This window comes from Hibiscus syriacus, unplaced genomic scaffold (assembly GCF_006381635.1).
Source record: "Hibiscus syriacus cultivar Baekdansim isolate YM2019G1 unplaced genomic scaffold, ASM638163v2 tig00117046_pilon, whole genome shotgun sequence".
Classification (NCBI taxonomy): domain Eukaryota; kingdom Viridiplantae; phylum Streptophyta; class Magnoliopsida; order Malvales; family Malvaceae; genus Hibiscus; species Hibiscus syriacus.
In genome coordinates this window covers 109857-127160 of record NW_024063536.1, presented here as the reverse complement: position 1 = coordinate 127160, position 17304 = coordinate 109857, and the positions used below count along the sequence as shown (strand labels likewise).

General features: G+C 33.8%; 1 pseudogene; it reads left to right on the top strand.

Moving 5' to 3' along the window:
* Positions 1–2994: 2994 nt before the first annotated feature.
* Positions 2995–17194, top strand: LOC120197092 (annotated as a pseudogene).
* The last annotated feature ends 110 nt before the right edge of the window (positions 17195–17304 follow it).

Genomic DNA, 17304 nt, shown 5'->3' with positions numbered 1-17304 from the left:
GGGGAAGATCGATATTCCTTTAACCATAGGCCCATCAACCTATGAAGTCCAATTCCTTGTAATGGATATAATGCCTTCCTATAACTGCTTTTAGGAAGGCCTTGGATCCATCAGGCAGGAGTTGTGCCATCTACTTTGCATCAGAAACTCAAATTTGTAATTGAGGGGAGACTGGTATGCCTTAATGCTGAGGAAGATATCATTGCTTCCATATCTACTACCGCTCCATATGTCGAAATAGATGAAGATGCGGTCGAGTGCTCTTTCAGAGCCTTGGAATTCATTAATGCCACCTTTGTTGCCGAAAGAAAGAAAATTCCAAAGCCTATGTTATCTAATTGTACCAAAATGGAGCTAAAATGACTATGGGAAGAGGAGCCAGGATTGGAAGAGGGCTGGGAAGCCACCTACAGGGAAATATTAGTCCAGTTTTCCCTGGTATTAAGCGAGATCATTTTGGTCTGGGATATCGCCCACCTTAAAGGAAAAGTTGAAAAATGTTCAAAAGAGCCAGGAAAGGAGGAAAACCAGGTTAGTCGGGGAAGATATTAAGTGTGAACCCATGAATTTCCCATTGTTGCGTGACACCTTCATATATGGGGGCCATATGTTTCAGGGGAGTCGATCATCAAAAGAGTCTGTTATTGAAAATACCCTGAAAGATTTGGGCATAAATGTGATATCAGAGGAAGGAATCGAAGACGGAAGGGCTATGGGCATCTATCCTGCACCACCAGGCTTTGTGCTAAACAATTGGACTGCAGAAGAATTACCTATAGTTTACAAAACTATTTCAGAGTAATGCACAAAAACTTTCCCTATTGTCTAAAACCTGAGGCAATAGGTGATCTCTTGTAAGGGGTTAATCTATCTGCTTTTTATTTTAATAAATGATGCATTCCTGTTAATTCACGAAATGGCAAACATCATCCCTTCCATTCTTTTTTATTTATTTATTTATTTATTTCTTTTTTATATATTATTATTTCATTCTATTTTGATATGGGATAGATTCTCCTGTATTTGTATATGTATATATCCTCTCGTTCGTTATTCTTTCAGGACCTCCGATATCAATAGTATGAATGCTGATGAGTCTGACCTGAAGATAGATTTCGAGTTGCCCATATGTCAAGGGGAAATTGAAGGTTATGATAGTGATGAGGGAAGCCACTTACCTTCTAAACTACTAAAAATGGTAGAAAGAGAAGATAAACAAATTCTGCCTCATGAAGAGCCCATTGAGATCTTGAATCTAGGATCAGAGGAGGATAAAAAGGAGATAAAGATTGGCACCATCATATCTACTGAGGGACGACAAAGTCTAATTCAGCTACTTCGAGAGTACAGAGATATGTTCGCTTGGTCGTATGAGGACATGCCAGGGTTAGATACTGAATTAGTGGTACATAAATTGCCAATAAAGCCTGAATATAAACCGTTACAACAAAAGCTTAGAAGGATGCGACCCAAATGCTACTTAAAATTAAAGAAGAAGTAAAGAAACAATTTGATGTTGGGTTCCTGAAAGTAGCCAAGTATCCGGAATGGGTAGCAAATGTCGTTCAAGTACCAAAGAAAGATGGGAAAGTTCGCATGTGCGTCGACTACAGAGATCTTAATTGGGCCAGTCCAAAAGATAATTTCCCTCTGCCACACATAGACACCCTGGTGGACAATACAACTGGAAACTTTCTATTTTCATTTATGGATGGGTTTTCAGGTTATAATCAAATAAAGATGCATCCAGATGATATGGAATAAACTATGTTTTTCACCATGTTGGGTACGTTCTGTTACAAGGTGATGCCGTTCGGACTAAAGAATGCAGAGGCAACCTATCAAAGGGCCATGGTAACACTATTCCATGATATGATGCACAAGGAAATAGAGGTCTATGTCGATGATATGATTATTAAAGCTAAAACGGAGGAAGAACACATCGAGAATCTGAGGAAACTCTTCCAAAGATTAAGGAGCTGCCAGTTAAAACGCAATCCAAGTAAGTGTACCTTTGGGGTAACATCGGGAAAACTCTTGGGGTTTGTAGTAAGCAAAAAAGAGATTGAAGTAGATCTTGACAAGGTCAAAGCTATTCAGGATTTACCACCCCCACAAACACAAAAAGAAGTTCGAGGATTTCTGGGAAGATTAAACTACATTGCCCGATTTATTTCGCAATTAACTGAGAAGTGCGATCCCATTTTTCGCCTTCTTTGTAAAAATAACCCAGGGGTATAGAATGATGATTGTCAGGGAGCTTTTGAAGCAATAAAAGGATATTTGTCGAATGCTCCAATATTAATGCCACCAATATCCGGCAAACCATTAATCCTCTACTTATCAATCTTTGAGAATTCAATGGGGTGCGTATTAGGGCAGCATGATCAAACTGAGAAAAGAGAAAGAGCAATCTACTACCTCAGCAAAAAGTTTACTGATTGCGAGACAAGGTACTCACCAATAGAAAAGTTGTGTTGTGCTTTAGTTTGGACTACCTGAAGGCTCAGATAATATATGTTGTATCACTCTACTTGGCTCATATCTAAACTTGATCCTCTGAAATATCTAATGGGTGTACCTGCTTTATCTGGAAGATTGGCTCGTTGGCAAATCTTATTGTCGGAATTTGATATCCAATATGTAAGCCAAAAAGCAGTTAAAGGAAGTGTTGTGGCCGATTTTATTGCAAGTAGGGTTTTGAAGAGTATGAACCACTGAACTTCGATTTTCCAGACGAAGATTTAATGGTTATTTCAACAGAGGAGGCAATTTCCTTTACTAATAACCAGTGGAAGATGAATTTCGATGGTGCCTCTAATGCTTTAGGGCACGAGATTGGGGCAATTCTCGTCTCACCTTGCGGAAAACACTATCCTTTCACCAGCCGATTGAATTTTTATTGCACAAATAACATGGCCGAGTATGAAGCATGTATTATGGGTCTTAAAGCTTCCATTGAGCATAAAGTGAAAATACTCGAAGTATACGGAGATTCAGCCCTGGTAATTTATCAACTTAGAGGTGAATGGGAAACAAAGGATACAAAGCTGGTGGAATACCGTAAGTTGGTTCTAGAGCTCATTAAAGAATTTGAGAGGGTGACATTCCATTATCTCCCCAGAGAAGATAATCAAATGGCGGATGCTTTGGCCACTTTGGAAACATCTTTCAAAGTCAATGAATATTCAAGCATGATGCCTATTACGATGGAAGCTTATGGGTATCCAGCCCATTGCTATAGCATAGAAGAGGAAGAGGATAGAAATCCCTGGTATTACGACATCCTGCAATATATTAAATATCAAAGCTACCCTAAGCATACCATTGAGAATGACAAAAGAACTATTCGAAGAATGGCGGCAGGATATGTGCTTGATGGTGAGGTATTGTACAAGAAAAGTCATGATCAAGTCTTGTTGCGATGTGTGGATGCCAAAGAAGCCAGAATGATTATTGAAGAAGTGCATGAAGGAGTATGTGGTACTCATTCTAATGGACACTCAATGGCTAAACAAATAATGAGATTTGGATATTATTGGTCAACCCTAGAAACTGATTGTATCAATTTCTCCATAAAATATCAGAAAAGCCAGATTTATGGAGATAAGCTCCACACCCCTCCTTATCCATTACATGTAATGACTGCTCCGTGGCCATTCTCTATGTGGGGCATGGATGTCATTGGGCAAATTTTACCCAAAGCTTCTAATGGCCATCGTTTTATATTTGTGGCAATAGACTATTTCACTAAGTGGGTAGAAGCGGCCTCCTATGCAAATGTCACTCAGTCAACAGTTTGCAAGTTCTTGAAGAGAGAAATTATTTGTCGGTATGGGCTACCAGAAAGGATTGTCACTGACAATGCCTTAATTTAAATAACAAGATGATGGAGTCAGTATGTAAACAATTCTAGATTAAACATCATAATTCCACCACTTATCGCCCAAAGATGAATGGAGCGGCAGAGGCAGCCAATAAGAACATCAAGAGGCTCATACAGAAAATGACTGAGACTTATAGAGACTGGCATGAGAAGCTACCATTCGCTCTGTTTGCCTATCGAACTTCAGTGAGGACGTCTACTGGGGCAACTCCATTTTCTTTAGCCTATGGGATGGAGGTTGTGTTACCCATCGAGGTTGAGATTCCGTCACTACGAGTGTTGTCAAAGGTTAAGTTAGATGAAGCAGAATGGGTGCAAGCTAGGTATGATCAATTGAACCTGATTGAGGAAAAAAGATTAAAAGCTATCTGTCATGGGCAAATGTACCAGAAACGTATGATAAGGGCACATAATAAAAATGTTCGTCCACGAGAGTTTCAAGAAGGAGACTTGGTGCTAAGAAAGAGATTTTGTCAATTCAGAAAGACTTTCGAGGAAAATGGATGCCAAATTGGGAAGGACCTTATATGGTAAAGAAGGCCTTTTCTAGATGAGCTTTGATCCTCACCGAGATGGATGGACCAGAGTTACATAACCCTGTGAATGCTGATATAGTCAAGAAATATTTCGCCTGAAAAAATGAAAAAGACAAAAATGAAAAATGAAAGAAAAAAGAAAGAAAAAAATGAGAAAAAAGAAAAGAAAAAAATAAAAGGAGGGTTCAAGATGAAAACCCGTAAAGGGCGTATTGAAACCAGAAAAGGTCTCAGGTTGAAAACCTGTAAAGGGCGGCTTGAGAATTGTGTAAATTCAGAATTTGTGCATGGTGGAGTTGAATTAGTTGGGTAACCAGAAAGTAAATGAGATTCAAACACTGACCTATGTAGTTCGATAGTCGGGAATTTGGTAGTACAGGGGGAACTTCACACCCTTACAAATTACCATAGTCCTCAATATCCCCTTGACAGAAGCTACACTCGGGTCCTCTTACGGCGTGCCAGTTCAAAAGCATTCGTACTATTGATGTCTGATGACGCCTACTGTGTTTTCTTTTGATTATTCCAGTTAAAAGTTTGTCATATATTCATCCAAAAAACTCTTTATTTATAAATAAAAATATGTTTTTAGCCACGTTGCAAACATCCTGAATAAAAACAAAAACATGTAGAATAGCTCGAGAAACATGAGATCATTGTGCATTATTGTACAAAAATTTTTGGAAAATACAGATATTCTGAATCTGAAAATGGTTTTAGCATAAGGCTTACACAATGTCAGGCCACAAGAAGTTAAAGCCTTGAGATACACACGAATGCTCAACAATGTGGGATAACCCAAGAGGTTTTATCACTGATCAAATATCGAGTCATGAGAAGCATATGGGTTTAAAAATAATCAAAGTCAGGCTCAACCAAAGAGTGTCCAACTAGGGTTATCGATCGAGATGAACTGTTGATTTTTTGTGTGTGCCCAAATCAGACTGAATTACAAGCCCGTTAACAAAAGAAAATTCCCATTTGAAAAGAAAATACCCTCAAAATAAATGTATCATTGCACACATTTTAGGCATAAACAGGATCATGACATAAAATGCATAATAATGAGTGCTTGTAGGTTCTCTTAAAAGAAAGGACAGAGATATAAAGACCTAATATAAAAATACCCAATCTGGATTTCCATGTTTGGTCGTGGCAAGACAAGCTTCCGCAAGAGAAATATGTTTCAAAAATTATCATCCCAAGTCTTTCAGGTATGATGTTTTTGAATCGTCAAACACATACTAACAAAGGTTAATGTTTACTTTTCAGGTTCGATCCCGATTCAATGGATCAATTCCTCCTGATCTGATATTCCCTTCAGAGTAAGCGAAACATGTCTCTCTTATCCAAGATTTGATATTCCGTTCAGAGTAAGTGGAACAAGTCTATCCTGATTCAATGGATTAACTCCCCCAGATATGATATTCCCTTCAGAGTAAGCGGAACATGTCTCTTTTTTCTAAGATTTGATATTCCCTTCAGAGTAAGTGGAATAAGTCTATCTTGATTCAATGGATCAACTCCCCCAGACATGATATTCCCTTCAGAGTAAGCGGAACATGTCTCTTTTTTCTAAGATTTGATATTCCCTTCAGAGTAAGTGGAGCAAGTCTTCTTCGATTCAATGGATTAACTCCCCCAGATATGATATTCCCTTCAGAGTAAGCGGAACATGTCTCTCTTTTCCAAGATTTGATATTCCCTTCAGAGTAAGTGGAACAAGTCTGCTTCGATTCAATGGATCAACTTCCCCAGATCTGATAGTCCCTTCAGAGTAAACGAACATGTCTCTCTTCTCAAAGATTTGATATTCCCTTCATATGGAATAGATCAACATCCCCAGATCTGATATTCCCTGAGTGACAGCGGAACATATCCCTCATCATATTTCAAACCATGAAGTTAATCAGACAAAAAAACTCATTGTCTCTTCGTCTTTGCCCTATTCTCGTTGACACAAAAATAGAACAAAGAGGGGCAGCTGTTGACACTCGTTTTTTCCGTCCTAAATATAAGTATTATTATTATTACTTATTATTATTATTACATATTTTGTAGCACCCTATGTGAAGCACTACCAATTGAGTAGACCCATGTCCTGTCAACATTTCATCTACCCCAATTCAACAACTCCAACTACACGCAAGATTGAAAATGAGGAGATTAAAAAAAGGGGAATAGAAGAAAATGAGAGAAGGTTGCCACCACTCATGCCTCCCACGTGAAGCCAGTAACGCACGCCATTCTCCCCACCAAATATGTACCCAATAGCAAACAAGAAATCAAAATATCATCAACATCAACCAAAGTCAGAAGAAAAAGAAAGCAATTTAATCCCGAAAATTTCGGGATTTCACTTTACCTACTCCAATCAAAGTCTCACCAAAATGAAGAAAATCAACATGCAACGACAAAGGAATTTGGTGAAGAAAATAAAGATAAAAAAACAGGGGGCTCTCGACCATAAAAAAGGGGGGATCCGAATCTTAAAAAAAAGGGAAAAGAGGGGATTTTTTTTCTTTGAAAAAAAATTGTAAACAGGGAAATATTCCATCTCTCTATTCGAAAGCAATAAAAGCATTTTTGAGGTAATCCTAGTTTCGTTTTTTTAAATTTCCAGTATATGTTGCTTTATTACTTTTTATTTCGAACCCAAATCAGCAGTAAAAAAATATGTTCTTTATGTTTGTAACTATTTTCATATTCCAGTAATTAACCCAAAGAAATCATTACATGTTTGATCATAAGCAAAATAAGTAGGTTGATATTAAAATAATAATAAAACAAAGATGATGGGGTGGATTTACCTGAATCGTTCGAGTTCCAATCGGAAAATTCATGCTATAACCGTTCGGATTCAGTCGCCAAAGAAAAAACCATGATGTTAGTCTTAGTAAATGAATTTTTTTTAATTAAAATTAGTAAGAGCGAGAGAGAAAGAGAACTTATCTTGACCGAGCGTTGGGGCTGTTGTCATGGTAGTTCTCGGTAGTTAGGTATCATAGGTCACTGAGGGTAAATATTTTCCTACTTTGAGGTTCTGAACCCGGATTTTGGGTAGCTTTTAGGAAATAGGTTGAGGAGGCTTTGGTTCTGCTGGAATCTGGTTTTGTGTACTACAAATGAAGAAAATGAAGAGAGATGTTGTTTGAAAGAGTATAAACGACGTATAGAGGGGATAAAGGTTTAGGTTTGACAGAGTGTGGTTTTGATTTTAGGTCAAATTTAATTTAATTTGGGCTTTAAGAAAGTTGGGTAAAACGACAATACTTAGCCTTAGGTTAATACAATTGTGGTGAGTGGAATAATAACTTTTAAATTACCTTTGAATTCCATTTGAACTTTTGGTTTTATTCTTGGCTACGTGTTTTGTTTGGGAGTTGGTCCTACCATAGTGATTTATAAATATTGTTCATGTCTTATTTTATTTAAATTGTTAAATATACTAGCAATATGGATTAGTAGATTTTTTTCTTTTTTCTAAATTATTGGAGTACATATTATATTCAATCAATCCCAAACGTGATCAATTTTAATATATCTTTATTATATTATATGTATAATTGCTTTTACTTTTACATTTTTTATGTCATTTATTTAATAAGTAGAGTGGTGCATAATTTCACTAATTAAATATTGTATGATTTACATGATAGCTTCATTTGCATAACTCGACATTATTATATAATTGGATTAAGGGTAATATTCGAGCATTTTAATATTGTTGTAAAGTGACTGTCTTAACGGATAAGAAAGTTACTTTCGATAATTTTAAAATGAAAGTTTATCCCGCTAAGTGACACCAATTAAATCGAATCCATTTTATAAAATTTGGGGATTGAGGAAAAGATCGTATTCTTTTAATTAAATTCATCGAGAAAAGACAGTTAGATCGAATCTATGGTCTCGTCTCTTGATATTTAATTAATTGAATATCCTTATTCTCATTAAATATTGGTAAAAATAAATAATTAATCAATTGCTTGATAGTTTTTTTTTACTTTTGCATGTGTTTTCAAAGGTTTTTCAAAATAATAATGTTCGATAATAAATAATTAAATATTATTATTTTATCTCTAAAAATTATTTTGGGTGTTATTATTTTAAAATTTAGAATGAAATTTTAATATTTTTTTATTTCGATTGGAGTAAGAATTGATTGCTTCAAGGTATGATAGATCGATTCCACTCGATAGGAAATAATTTAATATTATTATATTTCATAAAAAATTCTAAAAATGTTATTTTAGGGGATCTTAAATCATATTAGACTCGAACTTGTACATTTTATTGCAAAGACAATTAATTAATCGACTAGGTACCGATTTAGGGCGTTGTGGGGGTGCTAGTCCTTCTCCACACGTAATCGACTCCCGAACTCAAATTTTGGTAACGCAGAGCCCAAGTTTGCTTTTTAATTAAAATTAATATTTTATTAAAATGACAAATATTTTTATGGTGTTGAATCACACCCTAATCAAAGATTGGTAGGGACTCCTCGAACCATATTTTTTCTATCGTAAAGGAATTTTCAAATTTTCGAAATGAAAGGTTTTCTAAAATCACATTTATTTTTAATTAAAAATCAATCACAAAGAAGATAATTAAAAACAGTGTGGTTTTCAAAATCTCGCTTCCTTAAGAAAAAAGACCGTTTCAACAGGATTAATATTAAAACTAGTGTTATCTACCTGCCACTTTAAGGAAAAAGAAAAAGAAAAAGTAATAAGAAGCATGCTACTGTAAATATTATAAATTTATATATTTTTTTCGTGTATATGTTTCAGTAATAGATACAAAAATTTAAGAATGATAGTTTAAAATTTTAATTTTTTTTTCTTAAAAATAATGGGTGTGCAAAAAAATTATTTTTTCATTTTTCTTTAACATATTATACTAAATTTTACTATTTTCCCCTATATTTTGATATTAATGTGAAGGTTTATATATTTTGGTTCCAACCTTGTGTCGAATAATGCCGTGTTTGGTCTTCAAATCACACCATGTTCTATTAAATTCAGCTGGAAGGTTTTTATTATTTTTAATTTTGAGGTTTGTTGAGCTAATCATGAAAGCGGGCGCGCTTCTACTGTACCTTCAATTTTAAGCTAAACAAAGCTTTATTTTTTTTCTGGAAAATAAATAATTATTTCTTCCTTTTGAACAAGGTTGTGGGCATGTGAACCAAAAAATAATTTCAAATTTGAAAAAATAAATCGGATGATTTTAATTGTTTTTTGAAGTGAATCGAGTGATTTTAATCGATGATGATACAATGAAAATAATCATAAAATAAACATAAAAGTAAAATTGTATACAACATACGTAATCTTTCTCATGAGACATCTTTTAGTTTTACACATGAACTTACAAAATCTATTGTTCAAAAAAAAAAAACTTACAAAATCTATTGTTCAAAAAAAAAACTTACAAAATCTAATTGGAAATTCTCTGTCCCAAAAAGAAAACAAGAGAGATAGTAAAAAGCAAGAGAAAAACATGGATACTTTTCCATTTATATGGTTAATTATAATATTATTATGTTTATTTTATAGATATAAATATATACAAATTGTATAATTAAAGAAATTGAGTTAATCCCAAATTATTTTCTAATCAAACACTTTTTTAAAATTATTTTTTAGTTAACCGTGTTCTTTGAATAGATGATTTTATCAATGAAAAATGTTAATGCAGAATTAATAAGAATAAAATTCTAATATTTAATTATACGATTCAAGTACCTCAGAAACACAATTGAGTTTTTATTTTTGATTTAATTAACATATTTTTAAATTTAATCACGAACTCAATTTTGAGATTAAACATGAATAATCAAGTTTAAAGTTCAACATGTAGATTGAACTAATTTAGACAAGGTATATATGCTATGTCGTTTCTCCCTTGATTATCAGGAGGGAAGTTGACCTTGTCTTCCCGGATAGTCATACTTGCATCTGCTTGCTCTTTTTGGCACATCTGTTCATAATGTCACAGGCCGCGGAGTTAGGCTTGGAACATTGGTGTAAATGTCTGATAAAGAGGTTGAATACGGAGTATCGGACTTGCCAATACCACAAGACTTTACCCATCAGTTGGAGAATGTTGTGGAATCCGTTTACACTGGCCGTACAAACAAGGAAAGTGGCACCTTATCAGATTGTGTCCACATAGACAACGCAGATATGGCAAGAGACAACAAATTAGAAGAGATTGTGGGGGTAATCTTACCATATCAAGTGTGATCAGCTATCCAAGGAAAGAATTAGACTAATTGATGTGATGGTGGTTTGGGTGTCTTCCCTTAAATAGGGGATTTGATTGATGGAGTTTCTTTAGAAACAATGATTTGTAAATAATAGAGATCATCTTAATCATTGATGTAAATAGATCTAGAGTTTAAAAATCTGCTGATGACCGCTTGTTTACATGGGCCGTTGTTGAACTTACCATTGCAATCTTAGAGGACATGGCGATGTCTCAGTTCTTTTGTTCAAGAAGTTCATGAAACCTTGATTTCTTCAAATTATGTTGCACTTTGTTAAGATAAGAAGGTGCAAAGCTTTTCTTTTGCACCTAAATCCAATGTTTTTTTACAAAGTTCAAGTGAAGAGCTTTTAGTTGAATATTTATGCTATTTTCTGTAAAATTTGAACCTTGCTTTGATCCAGTTGGATAAAATTTTTCACTTTAATTAGGTATAATGTAATAGAAATAATTATTGAACATCATAACTTCAAAGTTTAAATCATCGAAATTATTGTTCCTCGTAAACATTTGAGGCCTGCATTTCATGAATTTTCTTTTACTTTCTTGAATTCCAACGACAGTAGCTTGTCCCTGTTTGTTTTATTCCCTTGTCTTTCATGCAATCAATACAAGAAGTTGATGTTTCACTGGTGTTGTTGGAATGATTTTTTATTCCCCTGTTCCTTTCCATCTACTCCGATGCTTTAACATAAAATATATTTGGCATAGACTTGGGGCATAAAATCTTTGAAACCGTATTAGTTGAAGAAGAAGAAAAGAGTCGCAACGTGGATTTGTTTTTTAATTATCACGTAACACTTCCATTAAAAGGTTAACGGGTGTTAACAATTGTAGACTAAAATTAAACGGACCGATAATGTAAGAGACTAAAATTCGTATAATTTGCGTTTGTTTTCTTTTTTATTTGGTTGGCTACGGTATTAGTTTTGGTATTAGTCATTAATCATGGACGTTCATTATTTTTCTTTTACTTTTTTATATCACATTTTTTTTCTAATAATTATGATTTTATGACATGTTCCACTTTGCCTTTTAGCACTATTATTTATCAATTGTTTGTTTGGTCTATTTGTTTGTTTTTTTCAGGGTTGGATTTGATGTCGCGATGACACTTAATTGTTATCATGCTTACCTTTTCTATTTTAGACCCTTAGATTCAATTTGGATACGTGATTTGCATTTCGAGATAGTTTTCTTCTGGTGTTTGATTATGATTTGTGATTTTGGGTGATCTTTCAGTAGTTTAATCCTCTATTATGATTCATTTATCGGTGCTGCCAGATATATTCGTATTTATATTTTGTTCAAGTTTTTTTTGGATGATTTTTACCTTTTCCTTTATGATATGGTTTAGAGTTTAGTGTTTAAGGTTTATAGTTTTGTGTATAGGGTTTTATGATATGATTTAGAGTTGAGTGTTTAAGGTTTAGAGTTTAATGTATAGGGTTTAAGATTCATAATTTAAAGTTTATGGTATAGGATTTAGGTTTAGAATTTAGGTTTTATGATTCACAGTTTAAGTTTTAGGATTCATGACTCAATATTTAAGGTTTAAAGTTTAGGGGTACATGGATTGAGATTTAGGGTTCAATGTTTAATGTTTAATGTTTAAGGTTCAAAGTTTAGAGTTTATGATTCATAATTTAAGGCTTATAATTAGGGCAGAGCAACGGAACCGGAAAAATCAAAAAATTTGATCCGAACTGGACTTTTTGGTTTGGTTCAAGTTTTTTAATTTACGGTTCGGTTTCGATTCAGTTTAAAAAAAATAAATATGCAGTATGGTTCGGTTTTAATTTTTTTCATATGAAAATCGTTTGAATCGAATTAAACTGAATAAAAAAAATAAATGAAATTAAGTATTCAGAACACATTCATTTTGAATTTATTTTAAGAAAATTTTAAATAAGTAAACTATTAAAACTGACAATATTTTTTAAAATTTAAATTTATATATTTGTACTCGATTTAAGTTTTTAAATTTACTTTTTTTGGAGGTTGAGTTTTTAAAATAGTGAACAAACAAAAATTGTCGAACCGAACCGAACAATCAATCCAAACCGAAAACTATGGTTTTGATGTCATTAGGTTTCGGTTCCCATTTTTAAAAACTCGCAAAGTGAGGTTCAATACATATTTTAGTGCTTGCTCACGAGCCTAGACAAAGCCTACATCCACTATATAAAAATCATGATTTATTTATGATTCAAAATTTAGGGTTTGTCAACCCCATTAATCAGATAGCGAGCAAGCGGTGGAGTAGACTTTGTTTAAATTCAAACTTTTTTATGTTAGTAGTTTATTTTACTGAGGTATCCATCCTGAAATTTTATTTATCCATCCTATACGAAAAATTATGTTATTAATATATATGTGCCCATCCTTTAAAATATTTTTGGATCCATTACTATCAACAAATGTAGGTCATAGTGGTTTTGAGTTATAAAGATGTATAAGTGATTATCAATTTTTTTTTTCACATTAGTTTCATAAACTCTATTAATCGGATTTCATGAGTAAATGTAAATAATTAAGTGTTAGTTTGTTGATTAAGATATTATGGAGTGGATGAATGATGGAATATCCTGGGAGAAATATGAATTAAACTTTTTTTTCTTTAATCTCTTTTTCTAATTTTAAATTAGTTTTTGAAATTAAAATTATATATTTTTCTAAATAAAAATCAATTGGTCGATTAAAGCATGAACCAACTTATTAAAAAGGTGTTAAATTAATTATTTTAAACTATAACTTTGAACCTATTAAAAAATATCAATGATATAAGATGATGTTTTTTGATTATTTGAAGTAAAGGTAAGATAATATATGTTCATTTTCTTTTACTATTAATACAAAAATATATTATTTTTCTTTGAAACATTTAAATTTAAATAATTACATATTAATCATTTCAAATTACTTTAAAAAAACTTATATAGTGACTTTTGATAAAAAATTAAAGCTACATATTTAGGAAAACTAGACAAATATATTAATGTTATACCCAAGAATTGCGACGAGAACCGAAGTCCCAAACTAGAAAGCCTGAAGATCCAAAGCTTGGGGCTTTGAGATTTGAGGAACGAAAGAAATATGGCGGGACTGTTAGCATGGGCGGCGGATGTAGTTGGGGGTCACGGCGGCAACAACCAAGGCGATGACTTCAACAATATACCAATAATTTTCTCCCCGGAGCAGCAAAATTACGTGCAAGAATTGGATCGGAAGGCGTCCTCTCTCACCCATATGATCCAAGATCTACGTCTCAGGTTGCCTCCTCCGGACATCTCTCAACGCCTCCCTCATCTTCACGCCCATTCCCTCGCTTCCAACGCTGCCCTTGCTCTCCAACTCAACGCTCACTCTTCTACTCGTGAGCAGGTATTTTTCTTTTCGGTTTTTCAGATTTGGATTTTATTTATATCTGTGCAATGAGTTTCCTTTCCTTCCCCCCCCTGAAATTGGTCTAATTGTTATGTACAATAAATTCTTTATGGAGAGTTTGGCTAATAAATTTCTGCAAAATTGCTGCTGCTGCTTTGTGGGCTTGTAACACCTTTTTCTGGCATTCGATGTAGCTTGATGATAGCTATTAGCCGTGACATCGAGTAATTTAGAACAAAGGCTGCAGTTGGAAATTCATTTCTTAGGTTGTGATCTTATTATCTCAAACGGGGAATAATGCACATAGGAGTGAAGAAAAAAAAGATTTTTACTCGATAGCATCTGTTGAGGCTAATTATTTGTTTTTCGGTTTGTTTTGATTCATGGGAGAGGTTTTTTCCCAACAAAATACCAGATCCAGGGAGTACTATTTATGTTTTCCCTGCTAACCGTTTGGCTCTTCTTATGATCAGGCCCAATTGCGAGAGGAGACATTGCAACAAGAAAACGCTGCTTATGAAAAGGCTATCTCAGATTGTGAGAGTAGAATACACGAGAAAGTGCAGGAAGCAGATATTCTTCATTCAAAGTTAAAGGTCAGGCCGAAGGTCCCAAAACTTGTTCTTTATGCATCTTTCATGACTGCTTTATTATTCATCAAATTATACTTGATACCTTTTTTTTAGATATTGTAGGATTCTCTATAATCATGGTAAAGCATTGTTTTTAAAGTTTCCCTAGTTCTATGGCATGCTTGTATATTCAGTTCGACCAAATCAGTTAAGTTTTTGTATGCAACGTTATTGCATGGCTTTAGAAGTCATTCTAGATGAGAATGAAGCCAGAGTCATTTGTGATGCAGAACAAATATTTTAGAACTTAAAAACACTAAAAATAATTCAATTTCTCAAATATCGATACTGAATACCCAAATGTCCAGAAAATATCATAATTTGTAATCCAAGCCCCCTTAAAACTAAAATAATATAGGTATCATCTATCTATAACTAAACCTAAAACTCCAATAACATGAAGAATGCCAGAATATGAGCCTAAAACCTTATGCTTAGAAAGGAAATAACCTAAAAATATTTTTAAATGTCTCAAATCTACATAAAAGCTACAATTAAATATAAACTAGTAGAATATTTATTCCTCAACTAGCATACTCAGTTCCCCATGAGTTTCTTTTTCTTATGACGTCTTAGATCTTTGCATTTTCTTATAGGAGATGGATGAAATCGAGAAAAATCTGAGAGCTGAACTGGAAAATGCAGAGGCTTCCTTGGATGCCAGCCATTCTAAAAAATTGGCCTGACCCTGTGGTTGAATCCACAATAAGTGCTGAAGATGAATCAAATGCTGAAGCTTCAAAAAAATCTGACTTACTAGACAAATTAGAGAAGAAGAAGAAAGAATTGGTCCATTTTATCTCTTTTCTGATTTTATGTTATACATTATATGCATTTTCTTTTCTCATATAACTTACTTTAGTTGAGTTGCTGCTGCTGTGGCTTTTTATTTTGCTGATGAAATTTCATAATATTTTCAGAGCTCAATTGAAGATACAGTTAAAGATTTAGAGAATAAATGGGAAAATATTCAGAATAAAGCATTGAAGCAGCCTTCTCCAGGTATCTTGCATCCTAAACCTTCTTTCAGTGCTTGTTTTATGAGCTCACTGCCCTCGTTTATAAATGCCAATGAGACATTACCTTGTTGTATCATGACATTTTTTCAATCATCAGTTGTTTCAGCTTGCCATTAAATTTGTTGGTAAATATGGTCTTTCCTTGTTATTATTACCCCCCCCCCTCTAATTGTTACTTTCTGGTTTTTCAGAGGATAAAACTTTGATGGTCCTCATGAAAATTAAAATCAGATCTTTGATTGGATATTGGAAGGGAAAAAAAAGAGTAATAACTAGGTGGAATATGTAACAAATGAAATTGCAAAAAATTGTTTTGCTGGTGTCTTAGTGTTGCTCATGCATCTGGATATGATTATTCAAGGATCCCCCCAAATACATGAGAAAAACTTGGAACAAAAATATACTTGTGTTAGACAAACAGACACGTATCAACATTCACACATGAGTTCATGTAACAAAAATTTTCATTAATCAGTTTCGGTCATGCAGCTCAAAGAGAGAAAGCATTGGACAAACAGCTTCACAGCCTAATTGAGCAACTAGCTGCAAAGCAGGTTAGTTATTTAATTTATCCTAAAAAATTTATTGCAGATTGCACTATATGCATAAAAATGTTACTCCTAAGATTCACTCCAGGCTCTCATGCCATCAATCGCATACCCCAAATGTGCTGTGTAATTCATGATCATACCTGAGGACCTGAGGTACTTTGGTTATTGAAAAAAAAAGTGGATCTTTGGAATTGAAAATTTTGGGTTTGATTAGCTTTCTCTTTAATATGTGCTTCTTGAAAGTCAACTTATCTATTCTGATTGTCCAAAAAGAAAAGCAGTTTTAAATGTTGTTCTCTTCATAATTTTATCATATGTATTAAAGCTGTTTTAACCGAGGTACTTTGGAATTGGATTTATGGTTTTTTTTATTGCTTTCCCTTATAATATGTATTCCCAACAAGTTAACACTTTCCTTTTTGTCATTGTCTGAAAAGAAAAGGTGCTTAGGCATTGGTATAAGCTTCTTTTATGTTGTCATTTTCAGAAGGAACATTTTAAATGTTGTTTTAGGCACAAGCAGAAGGACTTGTAGGTGAAATTCATTCGAAAGAGAAGGAACTGGAGAGGTTGAGCGGTTTGTGGACAAAGTTAGATAGTAGTAATGCTGAGGGAAATGCTGCCCGAAACCGATTCGGAAGAGGTTCTTCTGATAAGGGATCTTCCTCGGATCTTTCTGCTGATTATCATCCCAAGCTACCTTATTACACTGGAGGACGGAGTGAGAATCAGCAGAGGCTCATGCTACTCAGGTCAGCTTTCGTGCTCTACATTTTAGTTTTGCACATTGTGGTCTTCATCAGGATTTCGTTTTGAAGTACATCTGGATTACTCTAATCGGTATGGTAATGTTTTTCCGCATACAGAACAAGACGTATTCTTTCCTATTGTAATATAATACCGTGTTTTACTTGAAATTTGTGTATAGAGCACATTGTCAAGTACATTGCATCTTTTCCAAGTTTAATTTTCTCCCATAATTATTCTGTTATTGGCTTAATGAATTGATTCAATGGTTTCATC